The sequence below is a fragment of the Chionomys nivalis genome, chromosome 19 (genome assembly GCF_950005125.1).
Source record: "Chionomys nivalis chromosome 19, mChiNiv1.1, whole genome shotgun sequence".
NCBI classification, from domain to species: domain Eukaryota; kingdom Metazoa; phylum Chordata; class Mammalia; order Rodentia; family Cricetidae; genus Chionomys; species Chionomys nivalis.
This window is the reverse complement of record NC_080104.1, coordinates 14,395,099-14,410,138: the sequence shown is the minus strand read 5'-3', so window position 1 is coordinate 14,410,138 and position 15,040 is coordinate 14,395,099. Positions and strand designations below refer to the sequence as shown.

General features: G+C 43.1%; 1 protein-coding gene across 2 annotated transcripts in view; it reads left to right on the top strand.

The window, feature by feature from the left end:
• Rcan2 (regulator of calcineurin 2) overlaps window positions 1-15,040 on the top strand; it is a 235,339-nt gene that overhangs the window by 37,804 nt on the left and 182,495 nt on the right. The window lies entirely within an intron of this gene.

The window sequence follows — 15,040 nt, the reverse complement described above, 5'->3', positions numbered from 1 at the left end:
CAAGGTGAGGACTATTATAGGATGGCCAGAGAAGGAGCTAGCTAGGCTTCTTTTTTCTGCTCGTGTGTACGTTGGTGATTGTTGCTACCACCTGTGTTTCCCTGCTCACCAACAATGGTAGCTTCGTGCTTTGGTACGAGCATGGACCAAGATTGACTTTGCATAAACATTTTCATATGTTTCTCATTTTAAGGCGCCAACTTGTGTTAGTGAAATTGTTCCTGGAATTCATGAGAAATATTTCACTTGGGGATCTTCTGAAGTTCATTTCAGGTTGTAGGTCCTTTAAATGAGATAGATGAATGGGCCAACCTTCCTGTAGGAATGTGGACCCTGAGTTATGAATATTTACTGTTATACCATGTTATAAGCCACTGGTATGTTCTAAGGGAAAATGCCCTTTTATGTAAACTGAAATGTGTCATTGTGTGAGATATGAACACTTTCTAATTGCTGTTTCATAGATGCTAGCTCCTTCTATTTCTAATGTCCAGATATGGTTGAGTGAGGGCAGCTAATCGAAAGTTTAGTTTCTGACTTTTATTGATTTTTGTGATTGTTCTTAATGAGCCACCGAGAAATCAGTGTGTGTGTGTGTGTGTGTGTGTGTGTGTATTGGGGGGGTGCACTTCAACCCACTTAAAGACACTGTAGCAATATTGCTTTGGCCTTGAACAATTGAAACTGTGGGCTGAAAATAGCTTGAAATGCAATGAATTATCTGTGATTAGAAGCTTCAGGGCCATGATTACCAGGCTATTTAAAGCAAGAAAGTAGCACATGCCGTGAAGACATTGGGATTTTGTTCCTGGGTTGGAAAGCAGATTACAAAGCAGATTATCATGTATTCCGGGTAAGTTATTTGCTCTGAAATATACTTGCCGTGAACTATGAAATCAGGCTCCCCATTTTCTTCTTGTACCTTCCATGTATCCTAGTGATATGGTGAAGAGGATTTTTCTTGGAAATTTAGTGGAGGTTTTTATTCTTTCATGATTGAATACTACGAGTCCGTGGAAACAGTAGGTACCGAGGAAGGCACTGGTTTTTAAGAAATGCTGTTGTGTCCTGGAGAGATGTGAACAAATCCACTCCAGACAGGGAACTGATACCGTCTCAGAGTGATAGGTGCATCTTGGTGAACTGTGTGTTTATGAGACTGAAAGGAGCGTGGGTAAGGGCAGAAAGGACTCAAAGACAAGAGCACTAACAGCCACCTCAGCATGGGTGCAGCTCAGGAAACCCAGAGCCCTGGAGCATTTCATGACTGCGGGCAGCTTGATAGATTCTCACTGTGGACTATAACCTTGGGAAGGGAGGAGCTTTCTGCAACCAGTAAGTTTAAAGGATTTCCTGGGAAATCTGTGTTAATTGTTTCCTGAGATTCTGTCACCTCCCTTTAGAACTTCGTGAATCTTAAGGACCTTCCCTCCAGGTTGGGATGTTTTAACCTAGAGAGCAGAGGTGCACAGGTTCCATTCAAGACCAGCTGATTGGCTGAATTTAATTTTGAACCCTGAAGGATCAAGGCATGGATTGGGCATTTATGGGAAAACCGTGCTCATGTCCATGTGGATCTTCCAAACTGTGGTTAGAAAATGGGTTACAAAGTATTTTAAGTTTACCTCAAAGTCATCGTGTAACAGTGCGAAACAGTATTTAGTTTTAAAATAATTGGATGATATGTTTCTAAGTATGATACGATAAGATGGAACCAATTTCACATGATTGAGAAACGGATTTGTAGTCAAGAAGCTGAATTTTAATAATACATGCATCAAATCCATACATGAATTTAGTAAATACATTATTTATTTAGTGTGTATATGTGTTTGTGCATGTGGAGGTCAGAGGACTACTTTCAGAAGTCGGCTCTCTCCTTCCAGTATGTGGGTCTCAGTTACCAGGCTTGGCTGCAAGTGCTTTACCTGCTGAGCCGTCTTTCTGGCCTAAGTGAATTTTACAGTTGGCCAGTAGCTACATCATTAACCTTATCCACTAGAGAGGAAGTCTTCTATCTTGGTGCCATCTTACAGCCACCAATTGTGGGACGTTTCTACAGTATTCAATAATCTGATACAGAATCAGATTTGCTTAGTCAAATATGCATATATGCGTACATATCATATATAACATGCATATTTATATGTAATACTATATAGATATGTATACTCAGTCTTATGATGTATTCAGTCTTCCATGTGACTTAGTTAGTATTTGGATACCAACTCTTCCTCAGAAGCCCATGTATTAAAAGCTTACTCCCCAGAGTGGTGATGCAGAGGGTGTGGGTCCTTTAAGAAACAGGACAGAGCAGTGGCTCTTTAGGTTGTTGGAGGATTTCCCTTCAGGTGCATGTGGCACCCAGCTCTGTTGTATCCCAGACATGAAGTGACCGATTCTGTTCTACCGTGATGTGCTGCCTCAACATAGTCCCAAAGCATTTGGCCAATGGGTTGTGGGCTGAAACCTCTGTCAACCTCTGTTGATCACTGACATTTATTGCACACTACCAGGAAACTAACAGGGACTTCCAGTGTTTCATTAACCTTTTTTATTTAAAATGTTTGTTTTTATGTATGGATATGTGCCTGCTTGTCTACATATATACCACATACCTGTAGGTACTTAGCGAGGTCAAAAGAGTATTAAACTCTTGGAGTTAGAGTTACAGGCAATTGTGAGCCACTGAGCGACCCACCAGGCTGGGAACTGAACTCAAGTCTGCTGGAAAACAATACTTGCTTTTAATCATCTTAAGTCACCTCTCCAACCCCCGGTTTTCCAGAATCTTGATATAATACCCTATCCCACAAGTATGTTATTTCCACAGAGTCCAGATTTCATGGCCCCAAGCCACAAAGACGCCTTTTCTAAAGGATGGACAATTTAGGCATTCTGTTAGGGTGGGAGGTAATTTTAGGCTGAGAAAAAAGAAGCAGAAAGCATCATTGGTTCCTGTGTTTGCCTGTGAGCAAGGCCTCATGGTGGCAATTTTTTTTTTTTATTATGTTGAGAAAGATGTTTTGTAGCCTGGAATTTTCTCAGGGAGATGGTGCTTAGCACTCATGTCTGTGGTCCATGTGGGTCAGTCGTAACACACGTGACCACATATGGCCTGGTGCTTTCATTTGTCCATAATCTCTTTTTGAATCATGGTGTTTGGATATTTGTGTCTTTGATTTTAGCTTCTTTTTGCAGTTACTGTAAAGTATTCATTTTAAGTTTCTTAGCTGTAGAAAAACTAAAACGTCTGCTTCCTTTCATGAATGAGCCTTTCCAACAGACTCTTCTCTATTCTCCCCCGTGTCTGAGATGCCTTTCCTGGGGCTCAGTCCTTTTCAAGCAAAGTCAAGAAATGCTGAACTGAATTACTCTTACCATAGGTAACGCTATCAGGCATGATCCGGTCATGTTTGTGTCTGCTTAAGTATTCTGTCTGCACATTTCTGCCTTCCTCTTACAAATCTCTGTTCTAACACTTGATGCACATTTTTTTTTGAGCAACTTTGTGAGGGCTTTGACGTTCACTCCAATTTTCAGCCAGGCAGAATTCTGAAAGATCATGTTTTGATTTGATGTTTTGGCGATGAGTGGGTGCAAACTTCGGCACGGCTTGTTGTGGTCCAGATGGTTGTGTTCTGTTTATATGACACAAGGATAGCCAGAGCTGGAGGAAACTGGCACCCGAAACGACAAATGCAGATTGTTGCTTGCATAATACAGCCCGGAGTATAAATATTTTTTGTGTGAAACCCACTTAGACCTGAACCTTTCAAAGCATCACCACCTGAAAGTTACCAGAGTTCATTCCCTTCTAGTGTGGGTCCATCCTTGTTGGCTTTTCTGGATCCCAATGGGCTGTGGAGTCTTGAGATGGATAAGTGTGGAAGGAGGGAACTCCTTGCTGCCGTGGGCCTGCGGGATAAGACCTTGGCCTCCAAAGGAAAACCACTGCTATCAAAGGTCTCTATACACTCAGCTGAGTAAGGAAAAGCCAGCAAGGTCACTTCATAATGGCCCTCAAAGCATATACATTTATTTAATAATGACAATACTCTCTCCCGCAACCCTCCTAGAGTATGTTTTCAGGTGGCAGGGGATTTTACAAGTGCTTTGTAAACACCGAGCCTTTCTGTGGTCGTGCCCACCCTAGAAGGGTGGGTTCTTTCTGTCTTTCTACTGTTGGGGAATATTAATTTAACTATGTAAAGTTGTGTTACATTTGTTTATGTTGTGGAATATTACTTTAACTATGTAAAGGTGTGTTACCTTTGTTTATGCTGCGTTTATTTAATTATGTAAAGATGTGTTGCTATTTTGCCTTGCTTGTCTAAGGCACCTGATAGAATTAATAAAAAGCTAAATGGCCAATAGCTAGCCAGTAGAGGGATAGATGGGGCTGGCGGGCAGAGAGAACAAGTAGGAGGAATCTAGGTTCCGGAGAAGAGGGAAAACAGAGAGAGAATGAGGGGAAAAAAGAGGGAGACATTTGGGGTCCTCCAGGTAGCCATGAGCCACCACAGACGCCGAGCAAGGACATACAGAATGAAAGAAAGGTAAACAGTCTTGAGGCAAAACGTAGATAGAGAGAAACAGGTTACATTAAGTTTTAAAAGCTAGTGGGACTAGCATAAGATAAGGCTGAGCATTTATAATTAGTAAGACATCTCCGTGTCTTGATTTGGGTGCTGGTTGGTGGCCCAAAGAAAGCCTGCTACCTTCTACCTCCTGGGCATGTGGCAGGATTCCATAGCTTTGAGCTTTCTCGGCTGTCTTGCCTGGTGTGTAAGTAGAATTGATGTGTCATTGCTACACTGAGCATTTAATTACTGATGTGGGCTTCTGAAGAATCCTCTTCTCACCAGGCTGGGGAAACTGGCATTGTGTTCTCTGGTGCCTGTTCAGGCAGTTTGGCTGTGAGAGTAGGGACAATGAACATAAAATGCAGCAAGACTAAACAAACACAAGAAGGCTCCATCAAGAGGCTGCTAGGACTTGGGGTCTTTGTAGAATACGTGAGTCTACCTAGGTTGATAGCATCATGATCCTCATTTTCAGACAAAGACATGGGGACACAGTTTGCCATGATGTCCCAGCTAGCAGTGACTGGGTCTGGATGGAGACCCAGGCTGCCACCCGCCAGAGTGCACACAGTATGTTTACTAAGTTATACTGCCCGCCAGTGCGGTGTGGTGGTTGGCGCTAGTGACACAATGAGGAACAATATACACACAAACTGCTTTAATTTACACTCTGTTCGGAAAGATCAATTCAAGATAAGCTAACAAGCAGTAGCCAGTAATAACTGCAATGGTGTCAGATTCAAAGGGCATTTAATAGACTTTCAACTGTATTTATTATCTCGTGCATTTTTATAATAAAAAGCATTTCTGTGTCTACCAATTATTATTTCAAATGAATTTAGGCTTCACAGGCATGATCTTGAAGGCCTATCTCTACATCTTTTCATTTTCATTAAAAATTTTTTTAAATTATGTATGCAAGTGTGTTCGGGACATGATGTACACGTGTGTGCAGTACTCTTAAAGGTCAGAAGAGGGAGCCGGATTCCCTGGAGCTGGAATTACAGGCTGCTGTGAGCCACCTGATGAGGATAGGGTCATGCAGGAGCAACGTGTACTCCTAACTACCGAGCCATCTCTCCAGTCTCATGTTTCTTTGGTTTTTGGCTTCTCCTAAACAGACCGTCTCAAAGCACTCTGGGAATCCAGATCCTGATATTGAGAGTCACATCATATTTGCTCCACTTCACTGCTAGGAGCCATTGCCTTCTCTGAGTAAACATGTCTGACATTGAAGCCGTGATGAAGACAGCCTCAAGAACCTCCCAAGACTCAGCTTTGTTTAGTGCGGTCCTCGCTCCTACAGGGGAGAGCAGCGTCCTCTCTAGTTTGCAGGGCAGCACGGGGATGCATTATTTCCTGTAGAGATGTTGTCTATCATGCCCTTTCTGCAGCTCTAGACTATGAGAAATCTCTAAAACCTGAGGCTTTTTTTGTAACTCATTTTGAAACCAAGCTTCATTTGACCTAATTCGTTTAAAGCTGAGCAGAGCTGAGGTGAATCTCTTTCACTGTGAATATTTGTGTTTTTCTCTGTGGTGGCTGTCTTGTTTTCCATTTCAAGGGGCTGCCATTACATAATGGGTAGCCCGGTATTAAAAGTCTACATTCCTAGATTTGAATTCTAAACACACCAAAGCCCAGGATTCCAGACAGTAGACTGTAGAGCTGTAAGGTAGAAAAATTAACTTAGCAGACCTATCTGGGGAGATGGCTTGGTGGTTGAGAGCACTTGCTGCCCTTCCAGAGGACAGGAGTTCATTTCCCAGCACCCACACAGGGTACCTCACAACCTGTGGGAAGCACAAAGGTTCCTGCTTTCACAGACAGCTTTAGGGAAAGCACAAATGTTAAACACATAGGATTGTCTTTTCAAGGAAGATGATGCATGACTTGTTTTCCAACCAGAAGACTGGGAATAGAGGTCATTGCCCGCATGACCCCTGGGCTATCTAGGGCCTGGCCATATCTGCTTCTTCTCAAGCTCCACAGCCAGAACTGGAAGTGGCTAATGGCCTAGATGAACTCTGTGCCGTCCGTATGACCAAGACCACACCAGATTCTCCCCTTGGCCCTTAAGATAACACATGCAGCCTGTCTCCAGGACCCATCTTCATATGGGATTGTGTTACACCAGGAAACCTTTCCCCAAATTGTACTGTATGTAAACGTGCCTAAAATAAACTGCTCAGTGCCAGACTTGAGAAGTTTGATCCCGCACCAGAGACTGAGGTGTGCTGAACTGGATTTCCTTCTTCCCTCATGAAGACTGTAGCTCAGTAGGCTCTGGTGTTTGCAGACACACACACAACAACCATATGTAAGTCTACCTTCCAGGAATCTGACACCCTTTCCTGGCCTTTGCTAGCACCTGCACACATGTGGCACACATACACATATACATAAAAATATTGTTAAAGATGGATTTACTTTACTCAAGAGCACAAATGACCTCATTGTGGGACTCCTAACTGGCATCACACTGAGAAAGCCAATGCATTTTTCCCCGTAAGATGCTCATGTGTATTTTTCATTTTGTTTTCAGAAGATGTAGTTTAAATGGCAAATAAAAATTAAATACTTACCCTGTATAATGTAATAGTTTGAAATATTTCTGCATTGTGAACTTGATAAATCAAGCCAACTGACATATGCTTGTGTATTTATTTTTTACCTTTAGAAATATGTCTTCTGGAAGCTAGAGAGATGGCTCAACACCTTAGAGCATGTGTTGCTCTTCCAGAAGACCTGAGTTTGATTTCCAGCAGTTGGTGGTGGCTCACAACCACCTATAACTCCACTTCCAGGGGATCCAATTCCTCTTGACTCTGTGGGTCCCCACACCTGTCATATACTTACTCAGATGCAGACACACAGAATTACAAATAGATCCTAAAGATATACCTCTTAGTTATTTTCAAAATGTAGTGCTTTGTTATTAACTACAGTTCCCACAGGCCATGATGAATCTCTAAGATTTATTCCTTCTTTTGAAGTGAAATTTTATTCTCTTTAACATTTCCTTCCCTTCCTCCAGTCCATGGTAACCACCATTCCATTTTCTTCCTCCAAGCTCAGCTTGCACATTCCACATATGTTTGTCTGCCTTTTTCCTTCCTTCCTTCCTTCCTTCCTTCCTTCCTTCCTTCCTTCCTTCCTTCCTTCCTTCCTTTCTTTTTTGAGACAGGGTTTTGCTGTAGCTTTGGAGCTTATCTTGGAATTAACTCCAGTAGACCAGGCTGGCCTCGAACTCACAGAGATCCACCTGTCTCTGCTTCCCAAGTGCTGGGATTAAAGGCGTGCGCCACCACCGCCCAGCCTACTTGTCTTTCTTATCTTACTTAACATGATCTTCAGGTTCATATTGTTACAAATGACTGAACTTCCTTCTTTTTTAAGGCTGCACAGTATTGATTGTGTATGTATCCAATATACCACAGTTTCCTTTTGCATTCATCAGCTGATAGATACAGACTAATAGTATAACATGATTGTTACAAATGTTACAATAACATAAGCATATGTGTAGCTCTTTGACGTATTACTATCACATAGTTTGGATATATGCTCAGTAGAAGGATTTGTGGATTGTAAAGTAGTCCCATTATTATTTTTCATGAATATGTGTTATGTGTGCATGAATGTTCATGGGTGTGTGCACATGTACGTGTGTGCACATTTGTGTGTGAAGACTACAGGTTGATGTCAAGTGTCTTCATCAGTTTCTCTATACCTTATTTATTGAGGCAGGATCTCTTGCTGATGCCACTTGGGTGGTCCTGATAGCCAACTCGCCTCAGGTGATCTTACTCCTGTGCACTGATTCAGGCAGGCTGCTACATCCATCTAGCTTTTATGTGGATGCTGGAGACCCAAACTCTGGCTCTCATGCTTATAGGAAAAGCTCTTTATCTCCTGAGTCATTTTCCCAGCACCACCTCCCCCCATTTTGCATAATCTCCATACTGTTTTCCAGAATAGTGTTATGGTTTTAATATAAAATGTTCATGCCAAAGAGTTCATATGTTGAAGTCCTGGTCTTCTGCTGAATCAAATCATTGAGTGTTGATTGGCTCATGATGCTGTGATCTAATTAGTGGATAAATGCATGGAGGCGGGGCTTAGGCAGAGGAAGTAGGTGATGCGAGAGAAGCATGTCCTTGAATGTATTTCTTGTCCTCTGCTCCTTTCTCCCTAAAGGTTTTATTTTCTAAAGTTGATTTTTCTTAGCTATTTGTCAGCAACAAGAGGTCAGATAAAATGGTGGCTGTATAAAAACAATGACTGTACGAACTTACCTTCTGTCAATCTTGTGCCAAAGTTCCTTCTTACATACTCTCCAACAATGGCTATGATCTGGCATTTTTTTCTTTCGAGACAAAGCCTCACTATGTAGCTCAGGCTAGCCTTGAACTCACAGTCCTTTGGTCACAGGCCTCCAGAGTGTCGGGATTACATTGACATGCCACCATGCCTAGCTGTTTTCTGTTTTTGATAGTAGCCATCCTAAGAGACCTTGAGTACTATTTCCTTGTGGTTTTAATTTTCATTTTCCAGAGATGTCACAATTTATCTCACTTCAGATTTGTACATGCTCCCTTTATATGATTGGTGCTACAATAAGATACATATATAGTTATTCACTCTGGCTTGATTGACCCACTTTTCAGTACCTACTGGCCTTTTATAGGGTTTTCTTTAAATCTATTTGTTGAGTTATTTTCCTGAATTCTTTTGAATTTCTTTGAACTTCCTTTAAAAAAAATACTTACTCTGAATTCTTTATCAGACAGTCCATATATCTTCATTTCTGTTGGTTCAGTTACTAATGCTTTACTTTGTTTCCGGGATGATGTCATGTTTACTTGGTTTTTCTTGGTTCTGTGGCCATCTGTTGCTATCTGTGTGCCCAAAGAAGTTGAGACTTAACTCCAGTCTTTATCTGAGGAAGTCTTTTACTAGGTAGCCCACCCAGAGATTCTCAACAGCCCTCCTGCCATGGTCAGTCAGCTAGTAAGTGACCTTGGTAATTGGTGTATGGCCTAGAACCTGGGTCTCCAGGGATAGGTTGTTGATTGAGGCTCTGAGAAGGGCTCAGTCTGGGTCTTCAGATCACAGCCAACTGATGGGATGGGTTTGGTGCCTGGGCTAAGGGGGACATGACTAAACTAAGAACTCACAGGAGGCACTGGCCTGGCCTGGGGTGTGTTTGAGTTGCATCAGCGGATGGTCCTGAAGCTTTGGGCAGCAAAGCTGGCCTGACTGCAGTCTACTGGACTCTACTTGGCCATTCAACAACAAGATTCAAGCCAAATGCAACCATGATAAGCCTGAGTCACAAGTATAGGTCCCACAGGGCACTCTCAAATAACTGCTGTATGTAAACGTGTATTCATAAAGCGTTTGAAATTTCTAGATGAGACTGACTCATGAAGGCTGCCATCTGAGTAAAATCTAGGAGTATCTTGAACACATAGGTTTTCAAAAAAAAAATCCTTCAGAAAAAGAACAGTGCATGCAGAGGCAGCAAGGGAAGCTAAAGTTTGTGGTTTAGAAGGTTCTAGAAAACACATAATAGAAGTGACTTAAGGCCGGGAGAAAAACTCATGGTGAGCATGTGTAGCAAAGGGTTACTGAAGATGATAATTTACTGGGACTTGAGCTTGCCTGGAAAATTGCGATGTGAAACATAGAGGCTGGAGTGGGGCATAACAACCAAGCATCATCTTCACGGACTGAAGCAATGGATAGCTAAATTCCTCATGGTACATTCAAGGGATACTTAGGGACTTTCATTCTTTTCCCTTGTATTTGTTTTTTAGTGGATAAGAATGACATCTATTTACAGTGATTTGTTATTTTTGAGACATTTACTGTGACAGGACAGTGGGTGTCATTGTCCTCAGCATGGAGTCCTGTTTCCTTTCACCTCTGGATGGTGCTTGGGAAACATAATGAGTCAGTGCTCATCACTCAGGGCCACCTGCCCGGTGAGAGGCCCAGTGTGGGGCAGATTCGAAAGCTGCTGTAGGACCTTCCCTACAACCTTAACCTTTCTGGAAGTGACTAGAATTTTCCAGAGGCATATTTAATAGCTTGCTTCTCTGTGGTACTGAGTGACCCCCTGGAGCTCAGAAGGCTGGCAATCTACTGAAAATGTCCCACGTATAATGGTGGCGGTGGAAAGAGCTAAACCCGATGACAGCAGAGTCAGGATAGAAAGGGCACACCAGAAAATGGCCACTGTGTTCCATTTAGCTTGTGATGACGTTACAGGACCTGGAGCCCTTACCCCTTTATTATCACAGTCTTTTGTTTGTTTCTTAAAATGACAGCATTTGCGATCCTCTTCTGATGGTTTCTATAAGATCTACTTTGGAACTTCTTTAATATGTCCTTAAAAGGCACGCAAATGGGCTGAAGCAACTGAGAGCAAACACCCTGGGATGGGGATGGTTACTGGTAAAGGTGGACCCTGTCCTCTGGGTTTGTGTCTGTTGTCCTGAGTCAAGGTCAGGTTGAGTTAGCAGGAGGAGGACACACTTATTTCATCTTCTACTTTTCTGCGGCCAAGATATTCTGAGAGATACACAAGAGAAGCAAGAGGAGGGCACATTTGATTTCATTTTCTACTTTTCTGTGGCCAAGATACTCTAAGAAGTATGCAAGAGACCCAGAATGGGTGAATTGTTCAACATTCAGGTTTTGGAAGACCACTGGTGTGAGAAATGGAGCCCAGGGGAAGGTTGAACCTTGCTGTTCCTATTTTCCTTGGTTTCAGTAGCTGAAGGTGGTGCGGATCCTTCTGCCTTTTTTAGGTTCCTTCTTTCTGGTCTCCGTATTGTGGTACTGGAAGTCCTGAGCCCATCCAGAAATTATCAAAGAAAGGAAGAAAGTCAGGGACTTTAACTAAGGTATATAACACTCTGCTGATCAGGCTGAAGCAGGTGAATTACCGTGAGTTCAAGAATATCTTAGGATACATATGAGACCCTGTCTCAACATACTACCCAACAAATAAACAGAAAGAACAATGCCCCACCAAGGTAGCCATCCTGCAAGCTGATAGCTAGCTCAGGGGATATATAAATGGTTCTATATAAATGGACTGAGTGCCAAGCCTCTTGCTGTCACGTGAACTGTTCACGGAAAGACTAGTGTGCAGATGAGCTTGTGAGTGTGCACATCACAGTGTGCATGTGGAGGTCCGAGGATAATTTGTGGGAGCTGACTCTTTCCTTCTCCCCTGTAGATTCCTAGGCACCATTAGGCTTGGCGGCAAGCACCATTACCTGCTGAGCCACCCCAAAGGTCCCCGAAAGATGATATATCCATAAGAATGTCCTGCCTTACAGGATGCTCTAATTCTTTGGTCCATTGGGAAGGTCCAGTGACAGAGCACTGTAGGAAAACCAATCACTGTTTTGTGTCTTGGTTTTCTGGATAGGATGTGGATCTCATGGGAGACAGAGGAGACAAGATGGGGCTTTGGATCCAGAAGCATGTCTACCCTTCATGCTAGCTTTGTCATCACAGTCAACTCATTTGTCTCTGAATCCTTAGTTCTCTTTCAAAAAAATGGGGTTAAAACACTTCTCTGTAGTGGGATCGGCAGGTGGCTCATTGGGTCAAGTGCTTTCTGTGCAAATATGAGAACCTGAGCTCAGATTCACAGCATCCACATAAAGCTGGTTATGGCAACTCATGCCTGGAACCCCAGGGGTATGGGATCCAGGGTGAGAGAGGCGAGAGTGAGGGATAGGGGATGGGAAGGCACAAAGGTAAGGAATCCCAACCTAGCTGAATCCGAGCTCCAAGTTCAGTGAGAGATCCTGCTTCAAATAAGAAGGGGAGTGATGGGCCTTTGGCCTCCAGTGCAAGCTCTCCAGTTCTCCATGGACTTGCAGTGTGACTGAGGTGAGGTGGGTGGAGCAGAGAGCATAGGGATGGACTTGGTGATAAGCGTTAGTGTCCTTGACCCATCTTCATTCTCCCAAGCACCCGAATCTCCGTGGCCTTCTCTTTTTGGTTTAAACAAGGAAGGAATTTTCTAAAAAGCATAGGTGCTTTTCCAGAAATGTGCAAAGCCAGGCAGCTCACGTGCCATGGACTCTAGAAGACTACCAGGCCCTTGGAGGCATGACCATACAGTTGTGCATTCATATGAGAGCCATGGGCTCTAAGGACACCAACTCTCAGCCGTTGCCACAGGCAAACTATTTTTATATTTATGGAGGGCGCGCCTGTCCACTCTGTTCCATATAGGGGTCATGCGGTGTTTTTTTGTTCGATTACTTTATTTAACTTTATATGTGTGAATGTTTTGCCTACATGCATGTATGTATACCATGTGCATACATATCGTATCCCGCAGAACCGGGGTCACAGTTGTGAGCCATCATGTAGGTGCTGGAAGAGCAAGTGCTCTTAACTACTGAGTCATCCATTGCCAGCGAAAATGTGATGTTTCCTTACAAAAGCTAGTGCCGAGAAATTGCCGTTCACTTCAAAGAACTGGTATTTTTCTCACTGGAAGGATTATGTAACTTACATGTTTTTTTTTTTTGTTTGTTTGTTTTTTTTCACCAGCTTCCAGGAAGTTCAAATTAGGAATTAATAGTCACAGCAATGCTATTTATTATGACTGGTTCTGGTGATTTATTTCTCTTGGTTAGCCTAATTACATACACCTCTAATGTAAAATAGTTAAAGAGTAGATTCGTCATACCTTTATCGTATTTGTTGAATGAATATTTCCAAACTCATCTTGCAACATGTAAAACAGCTGACAAATATCATTAGGGGTAGATTTTTAAGGTGGTTTAAATGTCACTGTAGAACAGAGAAAAAAATAACCTGAGTTAATAGGTAACATCATTTTAGAATAACAGACAAACAAACTTTCTTTTGTTGTAACAAAGAACAATTTCATATATCTTTATGGAAAAAGACACAGCTTTGTCAGAATCGGTGGATGCATCTTCTACACATGTGAACTTAGTGGCCACAGCATATCAAATCATGTTACTTCAACCTTAAACGTGGCTCAAATCTAATGAGTGTTGCATGAGAGGTTTGTGGGAACCTTACCATGGGTAGGCTATGTGAGGATACACAATTTGCCCTCTCAACGACTCCGTTCGTCTTGAACCCCAGCAGTCTTGAGTCAAAGGATCCTCTGGGAAAAGCTACAGCTTCAGCCTTTAATGATATGGCTTGAGTTGGTTTCTTCATTGGCACTGCATTTTGACCAGTTAAGATTAGTGCCCTGTGGAAACTGGGGAGATGGCAGAGTGGACATGAGTGCTCGTTATGTAAGAAGGAAGACCGGAGTTTGAATCCCCAGCACCAGTGTCAACATTGAGGGTGCCACGTACCTGTAATCCCAGAGTTATGGGGGAAGGGGGCAGAGCTGGGGATTCTTGAAATTTACTGACTGCCCACCTGGCTCCAGTTTCACCAAGAGAGCCTATCTCACAGGGAATAAAGTAGAGAGTAAAAGGAGAGAACACTGTAACATTCTTCTCTGGCTTGCATACTTGCACCCATATGTGTGCCTGTAAAATGCACACGTGCACATGCAAGCACACACATATATACATGTATGCACACACACATGCATGCACATATGCACACATTCACACATGCACACACATTCACATACGCATGCATGCACACATACATGCACACACACTCTCCATGTGGCTGGGTTCCAGGTTACAGGGGTTATATGATGGGAAGGAAGTTTGCCTCCTCAGCCAGTCACTTCAGATATCTAAGGGATGACCCTCTGTGTGAAACAGTTAGTAGCTACCTGGAGGTGTCAGACCCACTACTCCCAGAGTCTGCCATGTGATTCCAAGGAGTGAGCGAAAGTGGGCACCCTTGCAGGTAATTCACCCTGGTCTGCCTAGCTTCTTGTTGACCACCCTCTGAGCTGGTCCTGAGTAGTCGCTACCATGGTCTGCTTCCCTGGGGCTGTGATTAAACACAGACCAAACCACTATGGGAAGGAAAGGACTTCTTTCAGGTTCTAGCTTACAGTGACTGAAGGAGCTAGGGCTGGGTGGGCAGGCATTCAAGGCCGGGACCTGGAGGCAGGAGCTGATGGAAAGGCCAAGAGGAAACTCTGCTTACTGCTTTCTCACGGGGCTCACTCAGCCTGCTTCCTTATACAGCTCAGGACCACTTGTCCAGGGGTGGAACCATCTACAGTGGGTTGGGCATTCCCACATCAATCGTCAATCAAGAAAATGCCCACAAACTTGCCTACAGGTCAGTCTGATGAAGACATTTTATCAATAGAGGTCCCCTCATTCCAGACAACCCTAGGTCGTGTCAGGTTGACAAACTAACTGCCCTACTTTCCCATGATCCCTTTCAAAGAATGTATTTTCTTTGGCGTCTCCAGGAGTAAAACATATTATTTGCAGTGCTTTGAGTGGTCTTGAACG